This window comes from Enhydra lutris, unplaced genomic scaffold (assembly GCF_002288905.1).
Source record: "Enhydra lutris kenyoni isolate GAN:26980312 unplaced genomic scaffold, ASM228890v2 scaffoldscaffold42, whole genome shotgun sequence".
NCBI classification, from domain to species: Eukaryota; Metazoa; Chordata; class Mammalia; order Carnivora; family Mustelidae; genus Enhydra; species Enhydra lutris.
Genome location: NW_019154126.1, coordinates 11656607 through 11669333, shown reverse-complemented (window position 1 = coordinate 11669333; position 12727 = coordinate 11656607). Strand labels below are relative to the sequence as shown.

At 42.9% G+C, this 12727-nt stretch overlaps 1 protein-coding gene across 1 annotated transcript in view; it reads right to left on the bottom strand.

Moving 5' to 3' along the window:
* The window catches only part of LOC111155545 (coiled-coil domain containing 3), a 115384-nt gene that overhangs the window by 26600 nt on the left and 76057 nt on the right, over positions 1 to 12727 (bottom strand). The window lies entirely within an intron of this gene.

Here is a 12727-nt window from a genome sequence, read left to right as displayed (position 1 = left end):
CACTATCTCTTCATAATGAAAACCCTTAATAAAATAGGTATAGAAAACACATACCTCAACAGAATAGAGGCTATATATGACAAACACACAGCTAACATCAAACTGAATGGTGAAAGCTTAAAGCTTTTCCCTGAGATCACAAACAAGGAAAGGATGTCCACTCAACATAGTACTGGAACTTTAGTTCAACATTGTACTGGAAGTCCTCACCATTACAGTCAGACAAGAAAAGCAAAAGGTATCCAAATTGGTAAGGAAGAATTGTTTATCTCTGTTTGCAGAGGACATGATACTATAAATAGAAAACCTTAAAATTCTACCAAAAAATGATTAGATCTTATAAATCCATAAAGTTGCAGGATACAAAATCAATACAGGAAATCTGTTGTGTTCTGGTACACTAATAATGCAATAGCAGAACGGGAAATAAAACAATCACATTTACAGCTGCATCAAAGAAAATAAAATACTTAGAAATAAATTTAACCAAGTAGGTAGAAGGACCCTTTATTCTGAAAACTATGACAGTGATAAATGAAATCAAAAGTGACACAAATAAATAGATATACTATACCTCATGGACTGGAAGAGTATTATTAAAATGCCCATACTACCCAAAGTAATCTACAGGTTCAATGGCAATCCTTATCAAAATACAAATAGTGTTGGGGTTCCTGGGTGGCTCCATCGGTTAGGCATCCAACTCTTGATTTCTGCTCAGGTCATGATCTCAGGGTCAGGGGACTGAGCCCTGAGTCAGGATCTGCACTCAGCACAGAATTTGCTTGAGATTTTCTCTTCCTCTCCCTTTGCCCCCCACCTCAAATAAATAAATCTTTTTTTAAGAATACAAGTTGTGTTTTCACAGAACTGGAACCAAAAAAATCCTAAAATTTGTATGGAGAGAAGACCCCAAATAGGCAAAGCAACCTTAAGAAAAAACAAACCTGGGGGTTTCACAATATTAGATTTCCAGATATACTACAAAGCTATAGTAATCAAAACAGTATGGTACTGGCACAAAAATTGACACAAAAATAGGCACAAAAAATTTGGTACTGGCACAAAAATTGATCAATAGAACAGAGTTGAGAGCATAGAAATAACTTAATTGACCATATATGTGTGGGTTTATGACAAAAGAAACAAGAATATACAACTGCAGAAAAACAGTCTCTTTAGTTAATGGTGCTGGGAAAACTGGACAACTATGTGCATAAGAAAAACTCTAAATGAATTACAGACCTAAATATGAGACTGGAAACCTTAAAACTCCTAAAAAAATGCAAAGGCAGTAATCTATTGGAGCTTGGCAGTTATTTTTCTGGACCTGTCTTCTCAGCCAAGGGAAACAAAAGCAGAAACAAATTGTGATTACAACAAACTAAAAAGCTTTTGCTCAGTGAAGGAAACCATGAACAAGATAAAAAGGTGATCTACCAAATGGATGAAAATGTTTGCAAATGATGTTATCTGATAAGGGATTAATATCCAAAATATATCAAGAACTTGTTACAACCCATACCAAAAAAGCAAATAATCCAAATTAAAAATGGGCAGAGAATTTGAATAAATACAGAGAACTGGTGGTTGCCAAAGTGGAGGAAGTAGAGGGATGGGCAAAATGGGTGGGGGGTTAAGAGGTACAAACTTCCAATTATAAAATAAGTCAGTCACAGGGATTAAAAGTAGAGGATAGGAAATACAGTCAATAATATCGTAATATTCTTATCACGGTATTTCATAATGTATATAATAATTGAAACACTATGCTGTATGCAGGAAATATATATCAACTTTACTTCAATTAGAACTTTCATAAAATAAAAAAAAAAGCCAACCTATAGAATAGGAGAAAATATTTGGAAATTATTTATCTAATAAGGGGTTAATAACCAAAATATATAAAGAACTCCTATAACTCAATAGCAAAAAACCATTTGATTAAAAAATGGACAGAGGATCTGAATAGATATTTTTCCAAAGAAGATGGCTAACAGGTACACGAAAAGGTGCTCAACATCACTATTCATCAGGGAAATGCAAATCAAAATGACAAGGAGATATCCCCTCAAATCTGTTAGAATGGTCACTATCAAAAAGACAAAAGATAACAGATGTTGGTGAGGGTGTGGAGAGAAGGGAACACTTGCGTACTTCTGGTGGGAATATAAATTGCTACAACCACCATGGAAAACAGTATAGAGATTACTCAAAAAATTAAAAATAGAAGTACCATAGGACCCAGCAATTCCCCTTCTGTGTATATATAGATAAGAAATAAAAACAATCTTAAAGAGGTATCTTCACTCCCGTGTTTACTGCACCATCAGTCAAAATAGTCAGGATATGAAAACGAAGGATGAATGGATAAATAAGATATGGTATACATACACAATGGATTATTATTCCCACTGTGAGAAAGGAAATCTAGCAATCTGTGACAATACAGATGGACCTTGAAGGCATTATGCTAAGTGAAATAAGTCAGAGAAAGACGAGTCCTGTATGATATAACTTATATGTAGAATATAAAAAAGCTAAAACATATTCTGAGAAACAGAGCAGTAGTTATCAGGGGCTGGGAGGTTGGGGAAATGGGGAGGTGTTGTCAAAAGTTACAAGCTTCCAGTTATTAGATAATAAGTTATAGGAATCTAATGTAAAGATGGTAATTTTAGTTAATGATACTGTATTATATACTTGAAAGTTGCTAAGAGGGTAGATTTTAAATGATCTCGCTGCAAAAGAGAAGGGGTTATTATGTGACATGATGGAAGTGTTATCTAATGCCCAGGTGGTAATCATTTTGCAACATATAAAGCAGTCAAATCAACTCTCTGTACACCTTGAACTTATATAATGTTAGATTCCAATTCTATCTCAATAAAGCTGGGCGGCGGGAAGAAAATTGAGAGCAATCCAAAACTCCCCATCAAGAGGGATGGTTCAGTAAGTTATAGTAAATCCATACAACGGAAACACCTCTTCCATCTGAAAGAAAAAGACAGCTGTATATAATTGGTACTGTAGCAATATCAAGGTTATGTTCTTATTATAAAATCAAGGCCTGGAGCAGTGTGAATCTTGTGATACAAGAGTATAAAAATATAATAAGGTATCCATATCTGTCTATACCCAAGTATACATTCACTGTGTCTGGAAGCAGACAGAAGAAACTGCTACGGATGGCTGTATCCAGGGATCAAGGGGACGGGGTGAGGAGGAGATTTTCACTGTGTATTCTTTCATACTTTCAGAATTTTCTCTTTTATGTGAGTATTCCCTTTATTGTAAAAAGAAAACCAAACAAAACAAAAAACACAAAACCTTCAAATCACTCTTCCCCTACTTACTCTTCATGTCGCCAATTAAGACTTATGCCGCCCAAGTAAGGCTTGAGCTGCAGTTTACTCCTACTTCAAAATCTCCATTGAGCCCCACTGTATACACTGCAGTATAGTGCAATGGTGAAATGGCCAGCCTCTGAGGCCAGACTACTTTAGTTTCAGGTTCCTTCTCTTCCACTGATGAGTGGTGTGACCTTGAGCAAGCTTCTTAAACTCAGGGTGGTAGGATCTGTGCTATACCAGCCAGATCCTGCTGGCCCTACAGCCCTCCACTGAGTCTCTCCAGAAACTGCCCCTGCCCTCAGACAGCCACCTCACCAGAGGTCGCCGCATCTCATTCCTGGGCACCCACATCCAGTGACTGGCTGACACACAAGGGAATGAAGAGCAGGACCCGCATCCAAACTTAGAATATGACTGAAGGGAACTCAGCCTTGGAGCTCCCCATGGGGTAGTTTATGGCCTTTGCTAGACTGCACTGCAGTCCAGCTTCCTCTGCCCAATCCTGCTATTTCCTCTCCTTCCCACCCCTTCTCCAGAAGCAACCTAAAAAACCTCAACCTAAAAAAATCTCCAAAAAAACCCAAACAGGGGCATCTAGGCAGCTCAGTTGGTTAAGCCTCTGCTTTTGGCCCACGTCATGATCTCAGGGTCCGGGATCGAGCCCCACATCGGGCTCTCTGCTCAGCAGGGAGCCTGCTTCCCCCCGCCCTTCCCACCCCCCCCGTCTACTTGTGATCCCTCTCTGTCAAATAAATAAATAAAATCTTAAAAAAAAAAAAAAACCAGACACCCAACCTGCCCTACTTATCTCAGGGGGCGGGGGTAGTGGTGGCTCACAGGGTTGTTTCAAAGATTTAATGAATTTTACTTGTAAAGTGCTTAGAACCACACCCTATGCTATGGTTTGAATGTTTGTATCCCCTCCAAAATTCCAATACTGAAATCCTAATGCCTAATATGATAGTACTGTGAGGTGGGGCCCTTGGGGATGATTAGGTCTTGGCAGCAGAACCCTCATCGATGGGAGTGATACCCTTATAAAAGTGGCCTGAGGACTCCCTTACCCCTCTTATCCCGTGAGGTTCTGACTAGCAATCTGTGACCCAGAAGAGGCTCCCCACCCAATGGGGCTGTCACCTTGATCTCAGACTTTCAGCCTCCAAAAGAAGAAAGATACATTTCTGTTGCCTCTAAGTCACCCAATCTGTGGAATTTCATTATGGCATTTCTGACAGATGAAGACCTCCTGGTCCAGTGTAGATGCTCACTAGATGTTAGCCATTACTCTGATATCAAGGTCAATCCTTAAAATCCTTAACCTTTGTGATTGGACTCAGCCAACATCTCCCATCTTACTTTTCATTCTTCTGTTCACACACTTTATGCTCAAAACAACCTGGCTCCTGGTTGTCTTGCTTTTTTCTCATCTCTGGGCCTCTGCCGTGTTCCTCCTTCCTCCTGGAGGGCTAGGCTTGCCCAGTTGTGTCTGAAGTCCTATAATCATTCCCAAGACCATCTCCTTGCTACTTTCCACAGAGCCTCCAACCATACATCACGTCTGCACAGCACACACCAAGTATCACACAGCACTAGCAAAATACTCACTGCCCTTGTCACATGACAGACTCCTCAAGGCCTGCTTTACCTTTGCCCTTGTAGACTCATCATGCTGGCCATTTGAATCATACCCTGAAAAATCTGAACCCAGTTAAGCATTCCCAAAACATCTGTCATTTAATAGAAGGCTTTGGTCCCCTGGAGCTGCCACCCTTAGCAAGGGGGAGACCACACATTCAACAGTGCCCTCTTCTGGCCAAAATGAGCCCCTCTGAAGAGAAAGGAAAGTGGGCATAGGTGACATCAGAGGACTTTTTATGTTGTATATGACCAGACATTATCTGTATAACTTACTGAGGCTTTCCTATGTCCACATACTAGGCTAAGCTTTAACCCACCGAGCCACCCAGGCGCCCCCAATACTAGGCTAAGCACTTTATACCCACTCTTTCATTAAGTCATGCTCTTTCTAGAAGGTACAGCAGATTCTTCAACCAAGAACAGGATCAAAGCGTCCAAGCAAATTCTATTACAACAAGAGTACTGGGTTTTAACATGTTTGTTCAAACTTTAGAAGGACAGAATCCAATACTGTGTTGGAACATAATATTGAAGAGAAGGTTAAGTTCTATTTTATGACATTCTTCAAAAACTGCATTTTAAAACAGTCAATAAAAGCAGACATAGTGGGATGCAATGAGATCTGTCCTCTTGGTAGCACTGTAATGATCACTGCTAAGACATCAACATTCTCCAAGGGGCCAGGTGTTCCCTACTCTAAGGAGTTAGACCACTTTCTAAGAGGAAGACTACTTTGACAATGGCCTGAAGAAACCAAGATGGAATGAAGGATCACTTGGAAGTACGTGGCAGGGGTAGTTAAGATGGGATGGACTGGGGGACTGGAGTTCCTTAGTGAATATGTCATTCCTGATCCCCGAAGCCACTCTTTGAGCTAGATAGGGTTTGAGTCGTAGCAGAAAGACACAGAAGGAATCTTGGTAACTTGCCCAATGTCACCAACCCAAACTATGACCCAGGACCCATTCCCAGGCAGAAGGTCTTTCTCTGTGTGGAAAGTGGGCTATGCTTGCAAGTGGAGAGACTCTTCACCCTAAGAATAAGGCTAACCCTATAAAGTGAGGAGGCCATTATCAACAGCTTCTCAAGGAAGCCACCTGAATCCTGCCCATCACCTCTTAAGGCAGCAAGAATTTCTACACAAGAGCTATGCTTTCAAATACATGTGTTCTTTAAGAAGAAATGGGATGCTTTCCAAGTGAAATTAATTTCTTTATAAATCTGCTTTTAAAACATATATGAAAAGATGTCATTTGCTCATTTAGCTTTGTGGTAGCTTTTGGTAAGCTGAGGTGGGGAAAGAACGAGTCAAATTGAATTAGGTATTGCCGTATCTTCTTTGAAGAAGAACAAAAGAGAAACAAACTATACTATTAGGACCCCAAAACAACAGACTTTTAATCACCAGCACTGACTGGCTCAGGAGGGGAAAGACCTCGCCCAGCAGAGTTCTGAGTGGCCCAGCATTAGCCTATGGCAGGGATGTCTTTCTCAGGGAAACTTTACATTACCAATGGGGAGCCTGCTTCAGGGTAGATGGGGAGCCTATACTCTTATTCTCAGTGAGACCAAAGGTGGGCTAAAGATACCTCTTCTTCATCTTTTCAAAATAACACCTTTGGAACCATAAAAGCAATGCTTGTTTATCACAAAAAAACTTTTTTAAACTATGGGACCAAAAAAGAGAAAATCGTTGGTCATTCTATTGTACCGAGATAGCCACTGTTAACATTTTAATGTATTTCATCCTAGGACTGTGTCTGTGGGTTCAGGTCAATACTTAAACAGAGTTGGGATCACTCCACGTTAGACTTAGAACAAGCCACTGGGATCACACCATCAGTTCTAATTGTTTCCCTTTGGCATTTTGTCATAAATAGTTTTGGGACATTCTTCTGCACACTGCCATTGAGCATTTCAGTGGGAGCTGGGGAGGGGTAGTCGGGTGGTTGTGCCCAGCTACCATGAACTACAAGACTGCTCACTAGTTGCTAATCCTCCTCTATCCCTAGGACCACAGGCTGACAGGGAAGGACGCCAAAATGGGCCTCCCTGCGTCTGTGAGGCTGAGTGCTCTTAGTGTCTTTGGGGTGGCCGCCTATCTCCCACAACAGGACAAATCTGGACAGTTTCTCACCTGTGCCTCTACCTCAAACCTTTCTATGTGTTCTCCACTTCTGTTCTGTTCCCAGGGCTCTCAGATGCTAGAAGAATGTTTCACAAGAATATGAAAGATAAAGGAATGCGTGCTTGTTACCATCTAGATTGACCACACAGAATCACCACAGAGAATCCATATACCATCAAGTCCCTTCTAAATGATTTTTAAATTTCTAAACAGTTTCAGCTCCTGTAAATGCACTCATTCCAACAAGAAGCACTTATTATACCATGCCTGGCAATGTATGGTATAACATTTTCCCAAATTATTCTGTGATATACCAATAAACTCTGTATGTAACTAAACAAAAAGTGCATTAAAAATTACTATTTCGTGGCAGCAGACATAGCAAATACTTAAGAGAGGATTCTTGCCTTACACAGCTGCTTTCAATTTAAAATAACCACCTATAAAGACAAGACAAAGTGTACTTTCTGAAATGTTAAAAATGAGGGAAGGCAAGTCCAAAAGAAACAACATAGACCGACAGCTTTCCTTTTTAACACTTTGTTCCTGTTCTTAGGATTCAAATAAGAGAATGAAAAAAAGGAGAGGATTAAAATCTCAACCAGGGGGCAGCAAACTACGGTCGGTGGACCAAATCAGGCCCCCTGCCTACTTTTATGAATAAAGTTTTATTGGAACACAGCCACATTTATTTGTTTACATATTGTCTGTGGCTACTTCTGTGCCACAGTAGCAGAGCTGAGTCATTGCGACATACCCTGCATGGTCCAAAAAGCCTCAAATATTTATTATCTGGCCCTTTGCAGGAAAATCTCCCAAGCCTTAATCTCCAGAGGGGCCCTGGACAAATGGAGATGCAAAGACAACAGCTGACAACTGCGTGGGTTTGGAGGGGAAACTGCCTGCAACTGAAGAATGGAGAGCCAAGGGATAGGAAAAACACCTGGTACCCAAGTCCTTCCCCCTCCCCCAAGCTCCCCACTGCTCATACCTCGCCCTTCTCACACCACTCTCAGATCACCGATTTATGATTACTAGTCCGAGCTCTCAGCAATCCCTGTCAAGGATCCTTTTCACGCCATCTACTGGACTGTTGCCCATTACAAACCTCCAGGCAGAAATGAACAGAACAGCTCTCTGCAAAATGATTACCCAACTTTTTCTAAAATGCTTCCTGGGAGACCCTGGAAAGATAAGTTCTCTAGAACCTTCAAAGGTGCACTGCTCAGGAATGTTCACTATCGGTATGGAGATCCAGGGATCAGATGGTCATACAATTTGTCAATTCTGAATGTTTACATTGTGCTGTGTTTTCTGACCCAGGCAAGGGCAGAAGGAGGGATTCTTTTATTCTCTGTATGATTCAGAAACTCTTGGAGGGGGGGGTGGTGGTCAGGGGTGGGTAAGCCTCAGCCCAAGTTGTCCAAGGTCTCTTTGCCCTTGTCTTTGTTCCATCATTCCATCATTTGTTCCCTGTCATTATTTTAAACCCCTGAGAGACAGAGATGTGTGAGGAAGTGGTCAGCAGGGCCAAGTCCATGCAGAATGGTTTCCTGAATGATTCAGCACCAAAAGGCTGGATGATACCCAGAGCTACTGGGAGAAAAAAAAACAAAAAAAAACAAAAACCTCCCAAGCCATGGAAATGACAACAGGGCAGTTCTTTTGAGGACTCTCTGGAGAAACAACCTGAGACTCCTACAACTGTATTTGACTTGGCGCCTGGTTCTTTGCTCCACCCAAAGTCAAAAGAGTCACCTCCCTGTGCCAGGAGCCCAACAGATGGGAAAGTGGATGTCCCAAACAGGCTGTGGCTGGAAGGTGAGGGAGGGAGGACTGGCAAAATGGGGTGTGGGGAAAGGCAGGGGTCAGGAGAGGGAGCTGGGGCAGGAGCAGACCGCTGCCCCCTCCACCTGATTCTCCCTGCTCCCCCTCCTCCCCTCCCACCACTCTGCCCAGGCAAACAGGAGGTGGTTAGTATCCTGGGTAGGAGCGTGGGGATATGAATGCCTCCACCGTGGACTTACTTGGAAGATGAAATCGGGTAGTATGTATAACACATTTGACACAGCACCTAGCATACAGTGAATAAATGGAGCTTTTACTAGTTATTATTCACCTGCACTTGAGCTTTCCTAATCAAAGTTCCGCTCCCTAGCCAGACTGAGCTCCCTCCCATAGCTATGCCTTTGCACATGTAGTTGTTTTTGGTTTTTTTTGTTTTTTTTTTTTTTGGCATGGAAAATCTCCACCAACCCACTCCTCACATTTTTATCCTACTGATAGAATTCTTTGGCTTCTCCAAGTCTCAGTTCAAGAGTCACCTCCTCGGTGAAGCCTTCCCTGACTCCTCCAGACAGAGCCCTGTCACCATTCCCTGATTCCATTAAGTTTATCCCATTGTGCCCTCTTGGCAAACCCAAGTTTCTCCAAAGACCATGAGCCCCTCAAGTACAATGGTTCCAACTTTTGTGTCCAGGACCCCAGCACACAGCATGCACTTAATAAAGGAAGGGAAGTGTGCAGACTGAAACAGAAACAAGTTCAAGGACTTAAAAGTGAGTAATAGAGAAGCAGAAGCTACCTTTTGAAAGGGGTACTGAGTTCATCATGATCTTTCTGAAGTCCTGATTCTTAAGAAAGTCAGTTTTGACTACCTGTTTTGGGATGATCGGGAACTGCTGAAATTAATGCATTTCACTTTTCTGATCTCCCCATCCACACAGCTGGCTGGGTTGTTTGCTACATCCCTGTACCAAATCCCATAAAAGTTGCAGAATAAGAAGGAAAAAAGACCGTGAATTTTAAGAAGTAATACTGAGCTACAGGACACCTAGGTTAACGGGATCCCATTTCAGAAACTGGCTCCAGGGAGCAGCCATGGCTGGGTGGGGACAGGACGGGCACAGGCCCTTAGAGAGCCAGGGCTTAAGTCCTCAACTGACCCTAATTAAAACTAGAAACTTCTGTGCTGCCTTAGGTCACTAGCTGCCTTCATGAAAGGGTAAATTTATTGGTTCAGTTACAGAGAAGTAAAGTTCTATCTTGAGATAATTTCACTACAAAGTGTTGTCCCAAGTGAAGACTACAAAGGGCTTCCCAACTCCTGAGATGCTTGCGTGGGGACACAGGGATTTTTTTTTTTTTTTTTTTGCCAAAAAAGTTAAGAAATGCTGATTTGATGTAACACTAACATATCAGCCATGCACATGAGTCCTACGTTAAATACACCTCCTATAACTCTGTTTTACCCCAAATCTTAGCCGACTATGGCAGAGCCCAACAACAGACAGCAAGAACAGACTACAAGGGTGTGGACACTTGGATCCTCTTGGCCAGGGAGGCGCCAGAGCTGCCTGCAGGTCCCCTGCAGCCCACAGCATTTCCCCTGGGGAACTGTTGTTCAAGGTCAACTACAAAAATCCTTTGGTGTGGTTGGAAAATGCCATGAGTCTAGGAGTTCAGTAACTTTTAAAATTAATTTTGAAGACATTTTTATTTCCATTCATACATAAGATGAATGAATTTCCTCATTAAAGCCCCACTGTTCTTTCTCTATAAATGTTACACAATTGCATGCAAGTGGACCTCATGATGGAAACCGAATTTGTCCCGTTCTGTGACATTTCAATCTAGTTGATAAGTTTCTTGTGGGTGAATCTGCATTCCTCCAGAGAGTTTGGCAAGTATCATTTTCCACTGTCTAGGACATAAAGGAGACTGAAGAGCATTAGACCACAGAGTACAGATTCCAATTCCCAACGCTTTTCCAGACCTACTAAGGGGAGAAAAGAGGGACCTCACAGATCCCTGGGTAAGAAACTGCCAGCAGCTCTCAGCAAATGCCATGCACTTTCCAAGGTGCAGTAGAGACAAGACTCCCAAGTAGGCCCATTACAGACTTGCTGATGCCAGGAATCCCTAGGGAGGGATGAGTGCTGTTCATGGTCACTGGAATCTCAGGTTTTTGTAAATATCTGACCACTTGCTTTCCGATGTGTATGTGCTTGGCCTCTATGGCATCTCAGACTCTGGGAGAGGAAAGCAAAGGGCCTGATAACGCAACCTCCTCCCCCAAACCCAGCTGATGACAGATGTGCTGGTAACTGGGGATAAGGGGCCAAGTCCCTTCCTGCTCCCGCCTGGGGGTGCTGATTCTGAGTGAGGTGCACTGAGCTACTTAATCTCCACGCCTTGGGTCGCTACTGTTGCCCAAGGGAATGGGAGGGAGGTCATTAAACAAGTCAAAGCTTCCACCTTGCTCTGTGGGCCTCTGAACTTGATCCAGGGTGATCTAAAGACTGTCCCCTCCGATCTTAGTGCCTGCCCGTGAGGATGCTCAGAGTGAGAAGGCTGGGCCATGGCCCCAGCTGCCTACTGAGAAGGTGAACCCAGAGCCAGTCTGCTCCACACCTGCTCTTTCCCCAGCGGCACCGGTGACCCGGCTCCCCTCTCATCTGATGCTCATTTCATGGACTGTCTTTCAAGGTCTTGGTTTCTGAATACTTGGGAGTCAGTCTTCAAGCTCTTGCATGAAAAGGGCAGCTAAGGACCAGGCTCTTCTTTTCCTGGCATCATCACTGGCTGAAAACCCCAGAGAGCTCCTGCCTCCCGCCCTACTGGGGAATATGACGGGGATTTACGAGCTCTGAGTGGCTCCTGTTTACTTCTCAGTGACCGATGACTTGTCCACGCGGCCTCATCCAGGGCCTGACTCAGCCTAAAGTCTGCCCATTTGGGAGAGTTTTTCAAACCCAGAAACAGGTTTTTCTGCTACTGAATCAAGACAGGGGGCCCTGAAGCAGTCTCTTCCTTGAATAGAGAGAGCTGGGGGTGGGATTTGGTGGGATCTAGCTTCAAACTTGGCTCTGCCATTTGCTGGCTATGTCAAGGTTTTCCTTCTTTTGTCAAGTAGACATACTGATAATATTGGTGAGAATACGCGCAGACATAGTTAGTGAGTCTTAAAGCCACAAAATGCCGACTAGTGTTCCTACACATTGTCAGGCTCAGTCAGCTCATGTCCCAGAATCAATTCACAGTTAATATTAGGTAAAAATATTGGAAAACCTTTAAAGAACAGATGACAAATGGATACTAAAGCAGTGATGGGTTTCTGCCAACTTTCAAGGCCTGTCCTTTCCGGTGTGGTATCTGGCACAAGTCCTTGCTAGCTTGAAAGTTTCAGCAACATGGTCCAGGCTAAATTTACATGTGAAAGGCATGACATTACAGAATTCTGCCCAGAGCACAGTTACAGCCAGACTCTGTGACAAATGAAAAGTGGATAGTAGCTGCAAGGAGAAATTTTAAATATGCCTTCATGAGGATTCCATTAGATAAGAAACCTATGTTATTCCTAGCTGCTACCTTCAACAATTTGCTGTTCCATCTCTCTGGAATGCTGTTCCATGACTCTGCATGGCAAGCTCATCTGCAGCGTTCTGGTTCCTGTATCACCTCCTCAGATGTGTTCCCTTACCACCCTGTGACCACCCCTTACCACCCTGTCTGTCCCCTCCCTCATTGCTTATATCAGCGCTCTGCCTATGCTCCGAACAGCACTATCAAGTCCGCTTATCAGTGGCTAATGGTTTCTTTCCTCTGC